The 17,680-nt window shown below is 49.9% G+C and overlaps 1 protein-coding gene across 1 annotated transcript in view; it reads right to left on the bottom strand.

The window, feature by feature from the left end:
• Positions 1 to 17,680, bottom strand: part of DRC1 (dynein regulatory complex subunit 1) — a 742,360-nt gene that overhangs the window by 202,906 nt on the left and 521,774 nt on the right. The window lies entirely within an intron of this gene.

Genomic DNA, 17,680 nt, shown 5'->3' with positions numbered 1-17,680 from the left:
GAAATCGGGGCCAGCAACCTGACCCAGGGATTCTCGATAGAGCAAGCCCACAGATCCCTGCAAAAGAGACCCCCACCGGGCTCACACCCGCGCCCAATAATTGCAAAAGTCCTAAATTTCCGCGACAGAGAGACAATATTGCGATTCTCGAGAGAAGGAGGGGAAATTAAGAGACAGGACGCCAAAATAGTCATGTATCCGGACTATACTCCCGTAGTGCAAAGGGCAAGGAACTCATTCATCCTAGTGAAAGCAAGACTACGGGAGCTCAACCTCAAGTACATGCTAATGTACCCTTCACGCCTCAAAGTAATACACAAAGGAAAAGCTATCTTTCTAGAAACGCCTGCGGCAGCGAATATGTGGCTCGAGCACAACAATCTTGCAGAAGACAATGAAGGGCAACGAGGGAGATCACAGGCCACTGAACAATCAAAAGCAACAGGAAGCGAAAGATGCTCACACAACAAAGAAAAAAAAACGCGGCACCGCACTAACAACCACAGTATACGAAAGCAACATCGGGCAGGAACGCACTGGCTCACACGAGCGCCGATGACGTCAACACACCCCTTCAGGAAACGTGGAAGCAGACCGCCAACACACAACCCGCACCGGGAGGCCTGGAAAGGCCCAAAAGGCTCGGGAGCCCCTGAGCGCTGCAAGTTAGAAGCAACTGCTGGGGGCAGTTCAAGGTTGCACAGTTTGTTGTTCTCATTCATCAGAAGAACAAGTTACTTCTTACCTTGTAATGTTCTTTCGACGGGATGTTCCTCTGACGTATTCCTTATCTTTGATATTATGTTTACAGCTTGCTGGCCTGTGAAATTTTTTCTGTAGAGGGCGCTGCGCGTTGACGTCCGCCGAGTCGATGTCCCTCGACGGCCACCGTATCGGCGCTGACGTCATCATGCCCATAAATAGCCACACGCTGCGTCCGTTGCTCAGTTCCGTTTTGTAGCATAAGAAAAGTCATGCCTGAATTGGTTAATGACCTTGAAGGAGCGTAAACTGCAACCACAAGGGAAGTATCACTGCGGGGATGGTTGGGAGGGGTGATAAGGAATACGTTGGAGGAACATCCCGTCGAAAGAACGTTACAAGGTAAGAAGTAACTTGTTCTTCAAAGGGATTGTGTCCTCCGACATATTCCTTATCTTTGATAGACTCCCATAGCAGTGGCATGTAATTGGAGGTGGGAGTGAGAATGTTAAGTATCCCTTTAGGGATGGACCGAATGTAATACAGCCTTGCCAAATCTGGTCTCTTGAGTAGTGGAGGAATCCAGATTGTAAAATTTTGTGAATGTATGTGCGGACGGCCATGTGGCAGCCGCACATATGTCTCGGACCGGTACCCCTCTTTGGAGAGCCGAAGAGGCTGCGACACCCCTGGTTGAATGAGCCCTGAGATTTTGGGGTGGCTCTTTCCCTGCCAGTTTGCAACATTCCAGAATGGCCAAAATAATCCACCTGGAGATGGTTTGTTTTGTTATGGGTAGTCCCAACTTGTGACCTGAGTATCCTACAAACAGTTGGTCTGCTTGCCTGATCCTAGCAATTCTGCTGATGTAAAAGCTGAGAGCTCGCCTTGGGTCCAGCCTATGTAGCCTTTCCTCCTCTTTCCCCGGATGGGGAGGAGGGTAGAACGAAGGTAAGGTAATTTTCTGAGTAATATGAAATTCAGAAACCACCTTTGGGAGGAAATTAGGCTTCACCTGTAGGACAACTTTGTCCTTGTGGAAGATTGTATGTGGGGGTTTACAGGAGAGAGCTTGTAGCTCGCTCACCCTCCTAGCAGATGTTAGTGCTACCAATAGGACAGTTTTAAGCGTGAGAAATCTTAGCGCACAAGAGTGAAGTGGTTCGAATGGAGTGCCCATTAGGAAGTTTAAGACTAAATTTAAGTCCCATAAGGGAACCTGGAATGGTTTTGGAGGATAAACATTAGTTAATCCTGTGAGAAATTGTACCACTAAAGGAAGTTTGAAATACGATGGTTCCTCTGCAGTGCGCTTGAAGATAGAAAGCGCTGCGAGATAGCCTTTTACAGTGCCAACTTGAAGGCCTGAGTTTGCCAAGTAGAGTAGAAACGATAACACCGTTGGTGTACCACATGAAAACGGGTTGATATTCTCTTCCCTACACCAGCTGCAGAATCTGTTCCAACGGCAGCGGTATAAAGACTTTGTTGCTGGCCTTCTGGCCGAAAGCAACACCTCCATGACATCATCAGGGAGATCCCAATCCTTGACCTCACCCTTTCAGAAGCCAACCGTGAAGGTTGAGGGTTCTGGTGTCTGGATGGAGAACCTGACCTCCCTTCTGCGAGAGAAGATTCTCTTTGAGTGGAAGACGGATTGGAGGACAGATGGACATGTCTAGAAGGTCCGGGTACCACGTTCTCCTGGCCCAATCTGGGGCAATTAGGATCATGGTTTTCCGGAATCTTCTCAACCTCCTGATTATTTGAGGAATAACAGGAACTGGTGGGAACACTTAGAGTGGAAACTCCCAGTCCACTACGAAAGCATCCCCTAGAGCTCCTCTCGGGGGAAATAACCTTGAACAGAACAGATCGCACTTCCTGTTGGTGCTTGTGGCGAACAGATCCACCTGAGGGGTTCCCCAAAGGGCGAAGATTTCTTGAAGGACTTCCTGAGCTAGCTCCCACTCATGGGAGACTGTGCTCTGCCTGCTCAGAGCGTCCGCTGTCAAGTTCTTCTCTCCGGCTAGGTGGACTGCCGATAGAGAGATTCCTTCTTGGATTGCCCAAAACCAGAGCTGCATCGCCTCTCTGCACAGTGGCAGTGATCCTACGCCTCCTCTCTTGTTGAGGTAGTGCATGGCCACCGTGTTGTCCGTCATTATCAGGACATTTCTCCCCTGTACTGATGGCAGGAAAGCTCTCAGCGCTAGTCTGATCGCTCTCAGCTCCAATAGGTTGATGTGTAGTCTGGACTCCGATGGAAACCAATGACCGCTGATGGTCAAATCGTTGGCATGGGCTCCCCACCCCGTGAGTGAGGCGTCTGTGACTACTGTTATCTCCGGCCATGGTTGCCAAAACAGTTCTCCTTTCAAGATGTTCTCTGGATAGGCCCACCATTGAAGGTCGTGGACTACCTTGTCCGGAATCCGAGGGAGGTCTGTCATTCTCCCTGAGAATTGCGACCACTGACTTCTCAGTGCCCACTGAAGAGATCTCATTCTCAGGCGAGCCTCTGGCACGAGGAAGATGCAGGATGCCATGAGGCCTAGCAACCTCAAAAAGTCGAAGGCTGGGAGACGTTGGGCATTTTGAAACTTGGTGACCATCTGTAGAATATCCTGAGCCCTCACCTCTGGTGGCGAGGCTTTTCCCAGGGAAGTGTCCAGGACCGCTCCAATGAACTGGAGTCTCTGTGATGGTATCATCTGTGACTTCATTAAATTGAGGGAGAAGCCCAGTTTGTGAAGGAAGTGGCAGACATAATCTAGCTGGGCCTGGGCCTTTTCCGAAGATACAGCCCTGATCAGCCAATCGTCCAGGTAGGGGTAGACATGGATCCCTTCCCTCCTTAGACTCGCCGCCACTACCGACATCAGCTTGGTGAAGACCCTCGGGGCAGAGGTCAGCCCAAATGGCAGAACTCGAAATTGATAATGAGAGTCGCCAATTGCGAACCTCAGGTATTTCCTGTGTTTGAGATGGATTGGCACATGGAAATAAGCATCCTGAAGGTCCAGAGATACCAGCCAGTCCTGGAGCTGGAGGGCCTGAAGGATCTCAGAGAGAGTTACCATCTTGAACTTGTCCTTCCTGAGGAACTTGTTCAATTCTCTTAAGTCCAGGATGGGTCTCAGTCCTCCGTCCTTCTTTGGTATGAGAAAGTAGGGGGAGTACCAGCCCTTGTTCCTGTCCGCTACAGGTCCCGGTTCTATGGCACCTTTCTCTAGCAGGTCTATAATTTCCTGCAAGAGGAGCGGATCTGGAACTTTTAGAGAGCTGTTCCCCAGTGGATGACTCTGCGGAATGTGTAGAAAGGGTAGGCAGTAACCCTGGGCAACTGTCTCCAATGCCCAAGCATCTGACGTTATAGCCTGCCATTCCGTCAGATGGTGAGTTAACCTGCCCCCTACAGGTGTATTGTGTGGGAAGGCCTCAGAGTGGTTTGGGGGCGGCTGATGCAGATGCCGAGGGTAAAGAGGCACCTGCTGCTGCTGCGGCCTTAGTATTTTTGACCCGTCCACCTCGGATGGATCTCCTTTGGCCTCTTTGAGCCGGCTGTCCTCTGCCTTTCCCGAATGCGGAATAATAGCGAAAGGACTTTCCTCTCCCAGAGGTTCCTGAGGGGCGAAAAGGAGTTTGGCGCATAGCAGCTCCTAAAGATTTTGCTGCTGCTTTAGAAGTCTGCAACTTTTCCAGACTGTCATCAGCCTTTTTCCCGAACAGTGAAGAGCCGTCAAAGGGCATCTTCAAAAGTCTGGCCTGTACATCTGGAGCAAAGCCAGACTTTCGCAACCACGCATGCCTGCGGATTGTTGTACTTGCCGCCATGGCCCTGCTGATACAGTCAGCGGAATCTCATGCCAGTTTGAAGTGATTCGCACATGGCATCTTTGCCATCTTTAATAATGTTAAGGAAGGCTTCCTTTTCCTCTCCTTCGGGTATGCAAGTCAGCCGCTGATGAAGCACACTCCCATAGTGTGTGACTGAACCTGGCGAGCGTACAGGTGGCGTTGATGGACTTCAATGCCATACTACAAGCAGAGAAGACTTTCTTCGCCATAGAATCGTACCTCTTGTCATCTCTATCCTGTGGGACAGTAGGGTAAGCGGTCCTACTGCTAGATGAAGTTGCCGCTTGAACCACAATGCTCTCTGGAGTCGGGTGTTTTGATAAGTATTCAGGGTCAGCAGCCGCTACCCTATACTTGGCTGACAATCTTTTATTGACCGCAGGGATAACTTCAGGAGTTTCCCAATTAGATGTAATTTTCCTTTGTAAGGCTGCATGGAAGGGGACCACAGGGTCCTCCTGTGGACATTTGTCTAATATGTCTGTTAGGTCAATCTGTTGAAAAACAGGTGAAAGCGCAGACCAGCCCATAAATTCAATAATTCTTGCCATCAGGGTTCTATAGGGTGTTTTGGCATGTTCCCCTGGGTCTGGTTTAACAAATTTCACTTCTGGGGAAGTGTCCAGCCCACTTGCCTCATGTAGTGACTCCTGTAGGTCCTTCAGCCTTCTTTCCTCAGAGGTGAAATCCTCTGAAATAGGCAGTGTGGTCCTCTGTAACTCAAATGTTTCCTGGTCAGAATCTTCCCCCTCTTCATAAATTGAAGATAGTCCAGGGTACTCTGACCTCTGAAATGGTGTAAAACCCATCTCTAAGGCAGAAGGAGCCAAACTCGTAATTATTGGGTGAGAAAACGTTGATGTCGTCGACGCCGATGTGACAGGCTTCGAAGGCGCCAAGAACGGCGTCGAAAAAACTGGAAGGGGTCTCGAAGAACTCGAGAGGATCCGGATCCTACTCGAGGGCATCGACGACGGTCTCAGCGTCGTGCCGGAGGCCTTTGGAATCACCGTTGGCTGTGGAGTAGCCTTGGTCTTCTCTTTCATCGGCGTCGATGTCGGCGTCGACGATGGCCTCAAGCCGATCGACCGATGCGTCGAGGAACCCTTCGACAACGGCGTTGATGGCGCTGATCCGTGCGTCGAAGGAATCTTCGACGACGGCGTCGAAGATGGTGCCTTCTTACCCGATGGCTGGTGGCGCTCTCGGGTGGAATGTTTCGCTGGGTGCTGCGACTCACAGCGTTTTGATTTTTTGGTTTTTTCACCCGGGGTATCCCCCTCAGCTGTCTTCGAGGGGGTCGAGGCCGCGTTCTCGAAGACGCTTAACATTTTCTTTCTGAATTCCTCCCACTCAGCTTGAGAACTGTGTTTAGTGGGACAGGAGACCCTTTCTGGGGACACAGAAGACGACGAGGAAGGAGATCTTCAACGTCTCTTTTTTGAGTGTCTTGATCTCGACGAATGGTGGGAGCTACTTCGAGATCTAGAATGGGAATGTTTTCGACGGCGAGGAGACGAATGCCTCGACTCAGCCGAAGAAACCTTCGAGGAGGTTTTGACTGACTTACCTCTCTCGAGCTTCCCCTTGCGCTCCTTCAAGGCTTTCGCCGTCATGGACATGCAGTCCTCACACTCCGAACAATGGTGCTCGGATCCCAAGCACCACAAGCAGATCCTGTGTGGATCCGTTATCGACATTTTTTTACCGCAGTCTCGACATTTCTTGAAGCCGGATCGCAGCGTCGTCGGTTCCGATGAAGAAGCCATTGAGAACGAGAAGGTGTATTCGAGTAGATATAGTTCGTTATCATGACTGAACTGAGCAACGACATTCCGAGGCCCCACGAAGCGCGGAAAAACAGAATTGAGCAACGGATGCAGCGCGTGGCTATTTATGGGCATGATGACGTCGGCGCCGATACGGTGGCCGTCGAGGGACATCGACTCGGCGGACGTCGACGCGCAGCGCCCTCTACAGAAAAAATTTCAGAGGCCAGCAAGCTGGAAACGTAATATCAAAGATAAGGAATACGTCGGAGGACACAATCCCTTGGAATGAACGTCACTATAGTTGGTAAGTCTCCAGATGGACCGGGGGGGAGGGAGGGAACTGGATGGAGGACGGGGGGGACCTGGGCTTTGACCCTCACACAGGGGAGGCCCTCAACACCAGAGCTGCTATCACAAGCGAAGCAGAGGGGGAAGCAAGGCAAATGCAACAACCCTTTTGAACCACCATGACCACAACAGCAATCAAAATAATGACATGGAATGTGAGGGGTCTGAGAACATACCTTCGCAGAAACAGAATCAAGGCCTACTTACGCAGGAAAGGGGTGATGATAGCCCTGCTACAGGAGACCCATTGCACGGCAGACTCTGTGGCTAAACTCCATACTCACTGGGGGGTACAGGGATTTGGCACCACCTACTCCAAATATGCAAGAGGAGTTTACACTTGGATACACCCACAGCTCCCATTCCGCCTGACCAAATCAGAGATAGACGCGGAAGGCAGATACGTAATGCTATGGGGACACATAGAACAGACGGAATTATGCATCATGAACTCCTATTTCCCCAACAACAACTTACCGGCCCACTTGAACTCATTGTATCCCATGATTACGCAACATAGAAGTGGCCTGTTCATTTGGGGGGGAGATCTCAATTGTATACATAACCCAACACTGGATAGGTCCATACTCAATCCGAAAGGCCCATCAGCAGCAACAACAGCACTGGCCACAATGATAGACAGACTGGACCTGGCAGATGCATGGCGAGAAACACACCCGGAAACGAGAGGCTACTCATACTACTCGACCCTGCATAATCTACACACAAGGCTAGATTACGTCCTTATAGGCAGGGAACATTTACCCCAAGTGGGGAAGCACAGTACCTAGGGAGAACCATTTCTGACCACTCCCCACTTTTAGTGACATGGAACCACAGTGGCCCTAGACCCCCGATCCCCATGTGGAAAATGCCCATAGATGCCCTGAAGGACCCAGCCTTTAGAGAGGAACTACAAGAGTCTCTAGACAACCACATAGAAGCTAACACGGGCAGCGTGGAACACCGAAGCACAGAATGGGACGCCCTAAAAACAGTGATAAGAAGGGAAATCATTGCAAAGGCCGGGGGAATCAGGAAAACACTAAGGAGGGAACTAGAACAGGTGGAGAAGGAGATTGAAAGGCTAGAAGCCGCCCCCACAGGCACCCAGCAGAGAGAAATTGAACTTCAGAAACTCAGGGAGAAGAATGCAACCGCTTGGAGCAGGCTAAAAAAGTTTGACTACACAGCCAAAACGAACAGAGCACATGTAGAGGCGGACAGACCAGGCAGGCTACTGGCCTGGCTCTGCCAAAAGGAACATCCCAGACACTCTACCACCACACTGCAGGACGAGGAATGGAACACGCATCACATACAGCAGGACATAAATAACACCTTCAAAAGCTTCTACCAACGCCTATATTCCCATAATGAACAGGTTTCCCAGGAACAGGTAATGGACACACTGGACGAGATAGAGCTCCCCAAGATGTCCCCGGAACAGGCCAACACACTAGAAACAGACATCACACCAGAAGACATAACGGAGGCTATTAGGTCCATGACCACATGCAAGGCACCTGGCACCGATGGATTGCCCCCAGAATTTTATAAAGCTTATGAGCCCTCCCTGATGCCCCTTTTACATGAGATATACCAGGAAGCATACGAGAGAGGGATACTACCTGAGAGCATGAGAGAAACACTGGTGGTCCCGATCCTAAAGCCCAACAAACCGGCGGACCGGTGTGACTCCTATTGCCCACGAGCGATGCTTAATTATGACGTAAAAATCTTAACTACAATATTAGCTAAGCGGCTATCCAGAATCATAGGAGACATAATACACACTGACCAGTGCAGTTTTATACCCTGCCGCAACACATCAATGAACTTGCGCAGGCTGCAACACATCAAAGCACACACCGACAATGATGGGGACCCGTATGCACTACTTTCCCTAGAAGCCATAAAGGCATTCGATTCCATATATTGGGAGTGGCTGGTGGCTGTACTCAAGGAATTTGGCTTTGGACCGGGGTTCATTAGATGGATCACAATAGTATACGCTAAGCCTAGAGCTAGGGTGAAATCTGGGAAAAACGTGTCGGAGGCCTGGGACATACAAAGGGGGACTAGGCAGGGATGTCCACTGTCCCCAATGCTGTACATATTGGGACTGGAGCCCTTGGCCATTTACTTTAGAAAGTCATTTTTCGATGCTGGTATAAGGCTGGGAGGAATAGACCGCGTCATCTCACTTTACGCAGATGACGTACTAATACATGTCAGAAACCCACAACACAATGTGCCCACCATACTAGATGTTTTGGATAATTACTCCAAGGTGTCAGGAATCCAATTCAGTAAGTCAAAATCCTGCCTGTTTCCCCGAGCAGCCATGAGACATGAGGACTTAGAGACACTTCCAGCAGTAGGGATAAGATGGCAGACCACCTCATTCCGTTCTCGGAATCCAAATAATGCACACCCCCGCACTGATGCACAAGCACAACACAAAAGCAGCACTCCCAGTCCTGCGGAAATCAATGAACTTCTGGGCGAAACTTCCCTTGTCCATGATGGGACGGGCCTCAATAGTCAAGATGATTGTACTGCCAAGGTTCTTGTACAGGTTCCAGAATGTGCATTACTACATTAACAAACCCTTCTTCCGATTGCTTGAGACATTAATAAAAGAGTTCCTGTGGGGGAAAAACAGACACAGACTGGCGCTGTCGACATTAGCCCTACCATATAGTCAGGGAGGAATCCAGCTTCCTAACCTGGAAAAATACTACCTTGCAGCCCAGCTAAGCTTTGTGACCAAATGGCTAGCCGATGAGCCCAAATCTGAAACCCCCCTGTTGCAGGCTATGGTCCTCCCATACCAACTGAAAGAACTGATCTGGATACCCTTACAACTACTGGGAAACGCACCCCCCCTAGCCACCCTTGGGAAAAAGATATGGCATAGAACGAAGATGCTCACCCATTCACAGAACTCCTATGCACCAGAAGTACCACTGCTCGCAGACCTCTGTAAAACGGCCACAGATCTGAAACAAATTAGATTATTGGAAAGACAAGGGGTCTACACCTGGGGAGATCTCTACGAAGAAGGCACCTTCAAAGAGTTTGCATCACTACAAGAAACAGAAGGCATCCACCCAGGCCAGTTCCTATGGTATCAAAGGGTTCGCACCACTGCACGACGCAAGTGGGACACGTGGCCTGAAGAACCGGACACAGACCCACTCTTAATGATGCTATACAACCTGGGGGAGGGCAGCAGACCAATATCACAAATATATGGCCATCTAAGCGACATACCCAACCCCCGGAGTATGGAAATGAAAATCAAATGGGAAAGGGACATAGGCAGAGAAATGACGGAGGTGGAGTGGAGCAGGGCGCTCACATTCCCCAAAGAAGTCTCAAGAAACCACAGATTCAGACAGATACAGATGAATGTACTGCACCGAACTTACTTGACCCCACACCGAATAGCCAAATTTAACAAGCAAGCTCAACAGAACTGCACCTGGTGTAAGGGGGAAAAGCCTGATCTGATACATATGTTGTGGGAATACCCCAAGGCAGCTTGCTGTGGGGCAAAGTAAAACAGACGTGCGAAAAAGCAGGCATGACCAGATACAAATGGACACCAGAGGAGTGCCTATTAGGAACTTACCCCAGATTGGCCAAGCGTAAACACGCGGTACGACTCATGGGGCCTCATTACACGGAAGGCGGTAAACCATGGCGCTATTAGCGCCATGGCTGCCGCCGGTACCTTACCGGGTCCGCCTTGGTGGATGGCGGAATTAGCGCCATATTCCAAGGTGTGTGGGTGCGCTAATTCCGCCATCCACCATTGCCCCTTCACCATTGCCAGTCAGCCCCATAGGGCTCCATGTTAATGGTGAAGGTGCTAATTACGGTACCGCAGATTGCGGTACCGTAATTAGCGCCAAGGTCCCTTTGCGGGTCCCGTACTTAACGCCTGTAAAAACCAGGCATTAAGGGAGGACCCGCAAAGGGACCTCGTAGTAAGGCGGTAAGGGTTTACCGGTACCGGTACCCTTACCAGTACTGGTAAACCCATACCGCCTTCCGTGTAATGAGGCCCATGGACTTGGTATGCATACTGGCCAAAAGAACCATTGCCATGTCCTGGCAAAAACCAGCGGGACCACAATACAAAATATGGCTCAGTGAAGCAAGCGGTGGGTGCAGGCCGAGACCAAGGCTTGGGAGGATTGCGTCGCTAGATCGACCTTTGAATCTAGCAGGGAGCTAGAGGCATTGAGAGAACTCACCAGACATATGTCCCACCCCTCTGACGATAAACCCCCATGAACTAAAGGCCTCAGGCTAAGCATACTCGTAGTATAAACGGAAACGACACGGGCGAGGCCACTGAGGATAAAGCTGGCCTTCTGAGGACACCACCAACCCCCCTTCTTGGACCGTCTAACTACCCCCTCTACCCACCCCCAGTATGGAAGGTACGAAATTGTAGGAACATAACATGGAGACAGTTGTTGTTGTTTACGATAATGTTTAATGTTAAGTTAAAAATGCATTGCAACCATATATGTGCACAGCACTTTTGAATGTTATGTGATTGATATTGTTGAAAAATGCCAATACACAAATTTAAAAATAAATAAATCTTTCTGCGTGCGACTCTAATATGTATCAGTTCTAATCAAAGTAACACTAAAAGTAACATATCCCATCCCTTATTAACTACACTCGATACATAAGAAATTGCAACACCGAGCCCAGTTCGCCGCACCCCCAGTCATCAATATGGTGCACACAACATGAACCCCTCACGCTCGTGAGGACCCTTACTGACCACCCCAACATTACAACAAACCCCATGTAAATGTCAATTTTGTGTCAAAATAAATGCATCCCCAGGCAGGGAAAAAGGGAACAGCTCCCACACGTGTCGGTCTCAGCAAATGGGCAAACCACACACACATGCCAGGGGTTGCGGCCAGAGGTAGCCATACACAAGCACCGTAGCCACCTTGGCAGACAAACAGTCAATGTAAACTCCCCACACCCCCAACCGTGCTGAAGCACATATTGGACCAAACAGACCCAACAGACAGCATGACCATCGCAGGTCGCAGGACACATACCATGATACGTCTGGTACCTCTTCAGGACGGGCACGTGCAGGCAGGAAGGCCACACTACTACCACCTCCTGCAGCCCGATGACCTTCTGCAGCCCAACCAACACCTGCAGCCCAACACCTCCTGCAGCTCAACCACCTCCTGCACCCCAACCAACACCTGCTGCCCAATCACCTCCTGTAGCCCTACCAACACCTGCAGCCCAACCAACACCTGCAGCCTAATCAACACCTGCAGCCCAACCACTTCAACCTGTCGCGACGGCTGCACAGCAGCAACCACCACTGCCAGTTGCCAGACAGATAACACGCTTCTCCAGTAACTCCACCGTCCCTTCTGTGCCCTACACACGACCAATGCCACACCAGCCACTCACCTATAGTGGCAGGTACGGCGAGGAGGAGGAAGAGTAGGAAGATGAGGATGATGAGGACAAGCACACCCCTACCTGACACCGTCATTTAGCCCGGCCATCCTGCACAGCCCCCCTCCTTCAACCATGCCCAACATCCGGGACATGGATGCACAGATTCGTAACATGGAGAACTGACACGGGGCAATGGGCGACATCGTTCAGCATCAGCTGGACAAATTCCGTCTCATGCGGGAGTGCATTTGAGCCAGCAGCTGCAGTACCGCACCGGTCCTGAGATGCACCATTGCAGCCCTCATCATGCTGGCTCAAAGGGTCACTGAAGGAATGAGTGGGTGTCAGCAATGGCTGATTCCCTCACCCACACCCTGCAGATCACCCAGGAGCACTTGAAGCCCAGGCATCTGAATCACCCTCAGCTGCGATCACCCCAGGGTGTTCGCAGCAGGGCAGCCCGAGGCACCGCTCCCAGCGGCTAACAACCAAACCTGGGCCATCCAAAGGCCCCGTTGCCAAGAGGCCTAAAAAGTGACACTTCTGTGTTTGACACTGGGGCTTTTGGGTGTTTGGGGTGTGTGGGGGGGAGGGAAGTGTGGGGACAGAGTGTGTGGGGAGGAGGAAGATGTTGGTGGGGACAGGGTGTGTGAGAGGGAATGGGGTTTGGGGACACGGTCTGTGGGGAGGGGGATGGGGCGCGGACAGGGTGTGCGGGGAAGGGGGCGCATGGTGTAGTCTGAATTTGTTTTTCAATACATACTAGTTTTCACTTAAAGCAATGAGTGGACATTCCTTGTTTTGGTGCAAGTATTTATTGTGTGTGTGCATCATATGCAGTAAGGTGCAAGGGAAGTGCACAGTGAAAGAAGTTATCAATGAGTTATTGATGTGCCATGTGCCCATCCCTGGCTTCCATGCGCATATGCCTTGGCCTAGCTGGAACTGCATCATCCTCCTCCTCTGGTGGAGGAATGTCCAGGTCTGGGGGCAGGGGTATGTTGTGTCTGACGAAGATATTATGCAACATTGCACAGGCCAGGACTATCTGCCTGACCTTCTCTGGCCTGTACATGAGTGCAACCCAGACCAGTGTGGCATCTGAAACGTGCCTTCAAGAGCCCAAAGCTCTGCTCGATAGTCTCCCTGGTCCTCAAATGCGCCCCGTTGTATGCCATTCCCTCCTGCATCTTGGGATCCCTCAGAGGGGTCATCAGCCACGGAAGCAGCGGGTATCCAGAGTCACTTGCCAGGGGTAAAGACACAAGGTTAGCCTTATCTTGCATTTAGCAGACCTTTGTCAATTCGCCATGTCTTACACCTGTCTGTGTCGATTAGTAACATCATGCAACTGGTATAGCTGAGCATTATGTTCCCTTCTTCCCCTGAGATAGGCCCTGTGTTTCATCTATATCATGCTGGGTTCTGCTCCCTGAGATGGATTGTTGGCGGCAGGAAATCTATCACACTTAGATGGTTTGTTCAAGGGTGGGTCACACTTGGAAGGATTGCTGGGGTAGGAAATGTATTACCACTAACTGACCATAGTGAGGACTCATCAGTCTGCATACGCATCCTCATAGTCTGAACTGAAAACCACCATGCCTCTATCGCACAACTGACTGCACACACTTCACAACACCTGCAATGAGAACAACCCATACACATTTAAGCATTAACACCACATAACGGCTACCAAGCACAGAAGGCCCCAACTCTCAGTGACCAGTTCAGCGACACTGAGGCTGCCAACAGCACATCAAAGTCTTCTTGCTCTACTCCCTCTCAATCCCACTTACAATCTGCCCCAACACTACTTCCATTGCAGACCCACCAGAGAGCCAAGAGACTACGCAAGTGGCAACAGTGTGTGGTACAAGACCCATTGACATTGGCATTTACATGTGTGAATAATGATGCTCGGCAGTGGTGTTGCTTGTGATAGCGGACTCTCAATGGTCAGTCTGTGCATGCATGGGCTATGTCTCACCAGGACATAGATCTCATGGCACCAGGTGGCACAGTCAACTGATTCACTTGCTTTGGGGGGGGGAATTGGAAGTTTTGCATTCTGGTATCTGTAGTGCATTCCATGTGAATGTCCTTTTGGGTTTGCAATGGCCTGGTCAGTGACTTCTACATCGCCAGTCATATGCTACTCCTGTGTGTTGTGACCTGTCAATTGAGGCGTGCGTTGGTTCACCCTGCATGGGCAGGGTGCTTGCCAGACATGCATTTGTTGGATTCCTTCCCCCCATTGCCTGTTACCCATGCTGCAGTGTAAGTGTAAATGTACATGTACTCACCCAACATCCAGGTCCTTTGTCCTCTGTGACGCGCCATGTAAGCCGGCAGTGTGCTGTTCCGCAGGACCATGGAGTCGTGAGTTGACCCTGGCAACCGGGCACAGCAGTACATGGTGGTCAGGTCGGTGTCACAGGTCACCTGGACATTGAGGGAATGGTGCTGCTTCCGGTTCCTGGAGACCTCCTCGGAGGCATTGGGGGGGGTGGTGGTACCAGCTCTACATGCGTGCAGTCCAATATATGCGTGCAGTCCAATACGTGCCTTGGTGTGCCTGGGTGGTTGGGAGGATGATGTGCTGGCCCGCATGGTTCAGGAGGGCCTCCAGTACCTGCACCAGCACTCTGGAGAAGGCAGGCTGCGAAATGCCATACAGCTGGATCACAGAGTGCTGGAACGTACCAGTAGCCAGGAAGTGCAGGACCGACACCAGCTTCAACAGAGGTGACATGGCTGTCCTGATGCCGATGCTGCTCCGAATGTCATCCTGGATGAAGGTCAGGAGGTCATGATTCGTCTCCCTGCCTAGGCAGTACAGGGAGTGTATCTGGCTGTCTGTGTGGGCCCAGGGTGTGGCCCTTGTGCGAGGGATCAGAGCACGCCTCCGCCTCGCCACTGGCATCCCCTCTACTCCTATCATCATCCGCCTCCTCCTTCTGTCCCAGGCCTCCTGTCGCCACTGCTGCTGCTGCTCCAGCACAATCAGCTGCACATCAGCATGCAGCGCCTCCAGGTCCATGGCAGCGACAATGTGTGGCAGCATGGTTGTGTTGGGGAGTGTTTTTGGGGTGGGTGCGGCCCTTTAGTACTGTTCCTGTGTGCATTGGGTGCACCTGTGGCTTTGTGTCCTCCACCTGGGACCATGTACCGGCAGCTTTGAGGTGGTGGTTTCGCTGGCATGGATATGCTGGTAATACCAGCAAATATCTGCCTGCATTACCGGTAAGTCCATGCTCATCAGGTGCCAGCAATACAGTTCTGCTGGTATTACCGGTACATGTTTCAGGTATTGCTGGTATTTGCATTACCTGTGTTACCGGCGCTGGTAATTCTGTGAGTGGTGTTACCAGCGCCGGTAAATCCGGCAAATGGGTTCCGTGTTACACATAATAAGCCGGTCGTGTAAAGTACTGGTACACAGTAATACCAGCACTTTTAAAGGATATCAGCAAACTTGCAATGAGCCCTAATTACTAATAGATACCTAATAATGAAAGGAGTGATGTGTGTGGCTGCATTCAATTAACAGGGTTTCCATGAAGAACCCAATGTTTTGGCCTTAGACTGTAATGAGCTATGTTCAGCATGCAAGCATAATGAGATGATCTCGAAGATGAATCTATATATATTATTTTTCCAGCAGAAAAACAGCATCTGCATCTTGCGCCAAGGATTTCCTAAGGATTTCAGCATTAATATTGTCAACTTTTGTCGTTTCGAATCTTGCAGTTTAATCACCAACTTGTGGATAGGGTACAATTAGTTTTGACTTCTGGGAACAAGTTCCTTGGAAATCTTCTTAGAGGAGAAAATGTGATTTGTAAAGTACACGGTTTTCATTAACAGGATGGTGATTTAATAATAATGATTGGCTTGATTCGTTGAACCAAGTCTATTGGAAACTGGGAGACATGCAGGGCCTATAAAGATGTATAAAACAGTTTCAGCCACCAACAACGTGGCCGGCTCCTGCCCTTCTCATATCTGTATTTGGGGATTTGCATAGCACAGACCTAGCTAGAAAGCTACAGAGCACTGTACGTATCATTAAGGATAACAAATGAGGTAAGGTGGAGTTACAGTATGTGGCATGGGAGGTTCCGGCCATGAGGGCAGGATGTGGTGGGGGAAGTCTAGGAATCTGCCCTGCTTTGCTTATTTAAACAGAGTATGGCCAATAGACAGACCTGACTTCAGTTAAATGCAGTCAGAACATCGGGAGTAGAACATATATGTGGATTTATAAGAGGAGAATTGATCTCATAGTTTTATTTCAAGATAACACAACATAAGAGGATTTGTTCACTTTCCCCAAAAACATTAAGATCTCAGATCATTGAATGGAGTGTCCTCCGTTCCAGTTCCTTCCAGAGTGGGTGCAGGAAGGTCACCCAATGATTGCCAGCACTGCTCAAACCAGGCTTTGCTGATCCAGTTTAGAGCCCCACGGTCGCCCGCAGGAGCAGATCCGCTGATTGCCAGAGCTGCAGCCATCTCCTCTTGTAAAGCACCACAGTGGCTGAGCATGCTACAAACTATGTTTCAGTTACCTTCTGGGAATCCCAAGTTTATGGGGAGTCCTGAATTTTACCCCAATTCTACAAAGATTAATTTCCCCAGGTTATGGGAAGATTAAACCAAAATAGGCAAGGGATAGGCTGAGGAGCCTAGGAATTCCTTCATGTGCCACGTCCAAGCCTGCTTTAGGGAGCAGGTGATGGTCTCCTTTGGTCATTCCAGTTCCATGTGCATTGTGTTGCACTGAAAACAATCTATATATCAGTTAGTTTACTTTTACATTGATTTAACTATGAATTATGTCAGTAGATTAGTGCATCCCTTCAGGAAATTTAAGCTAAGCTAGCAAATAATAAGCCTGGAATAATTCTACCTGATCCCTTGTTCATTTTGCTTATAAATCCTATATCTGATAGATCACTGAATGTGTTGGGTTGCCCCTTAATGTTTGTGTAATAGGTAGGTGTTCCATACTGAGGTCACAGAGACACATTATAGATTGGAATGTGAAGCTTTTCTGACTATGACTAAGCGTCCATTAATTGGACTTGTAGATTAGCACATGTCAATTGTCCTAGCCAATCAGGGTGCTCACCAGTAAAATGCCTGCCCCTTGCAAGCTCAGCCTACTGCCTTCCACTTTGACACCTTCAACAGTCCCAGTAGCCCTGCTACACAATGGCATTTAATTTAACGAAGCTTCATGCATACCTGACCTTCCTCCAAAGAGCCAGCCTCTTCCACCATCACCCTGGAAAAAGAAAAGGCCCTCAATTTCCAGCGCCATATTATTGTTTACATGGTGCCATTTTTTGTGATTGTTTTCCTTTCATGAGGGAGACATCCAACTCAAGGACATTACATTGGAGTTGGAGTGTCATTGGTGAATGAAGCCAGTGAGTATGTCAGCCCCAACGGCAACGGCACTGCCAAGCTCGTGTAAAGTGCCCCCACTTCACTCAGACAGTTAGCTTAGGTTGCTGCTG

Source organism: Ambystoma mexicanum, chromosome 4p (assembly GCF_040938575.1).
Source record: "Ambystoma mexicanum isolate Mex_15411 chromosome 4p, UKY_AmexF1_1, whole genome shotgun sequence".
NCBI classification, from domain to species: Eukaryota; Metazoa; Chordata; class Amphibia; order Caudata; family Ambystomatidae; genus Ambystoma; species Ambystoma mexicanum.
Note: the sequence above shows the minus strand (reverse complement) of the source record. Positions and strands in the feature narration are given on the sequence as shown.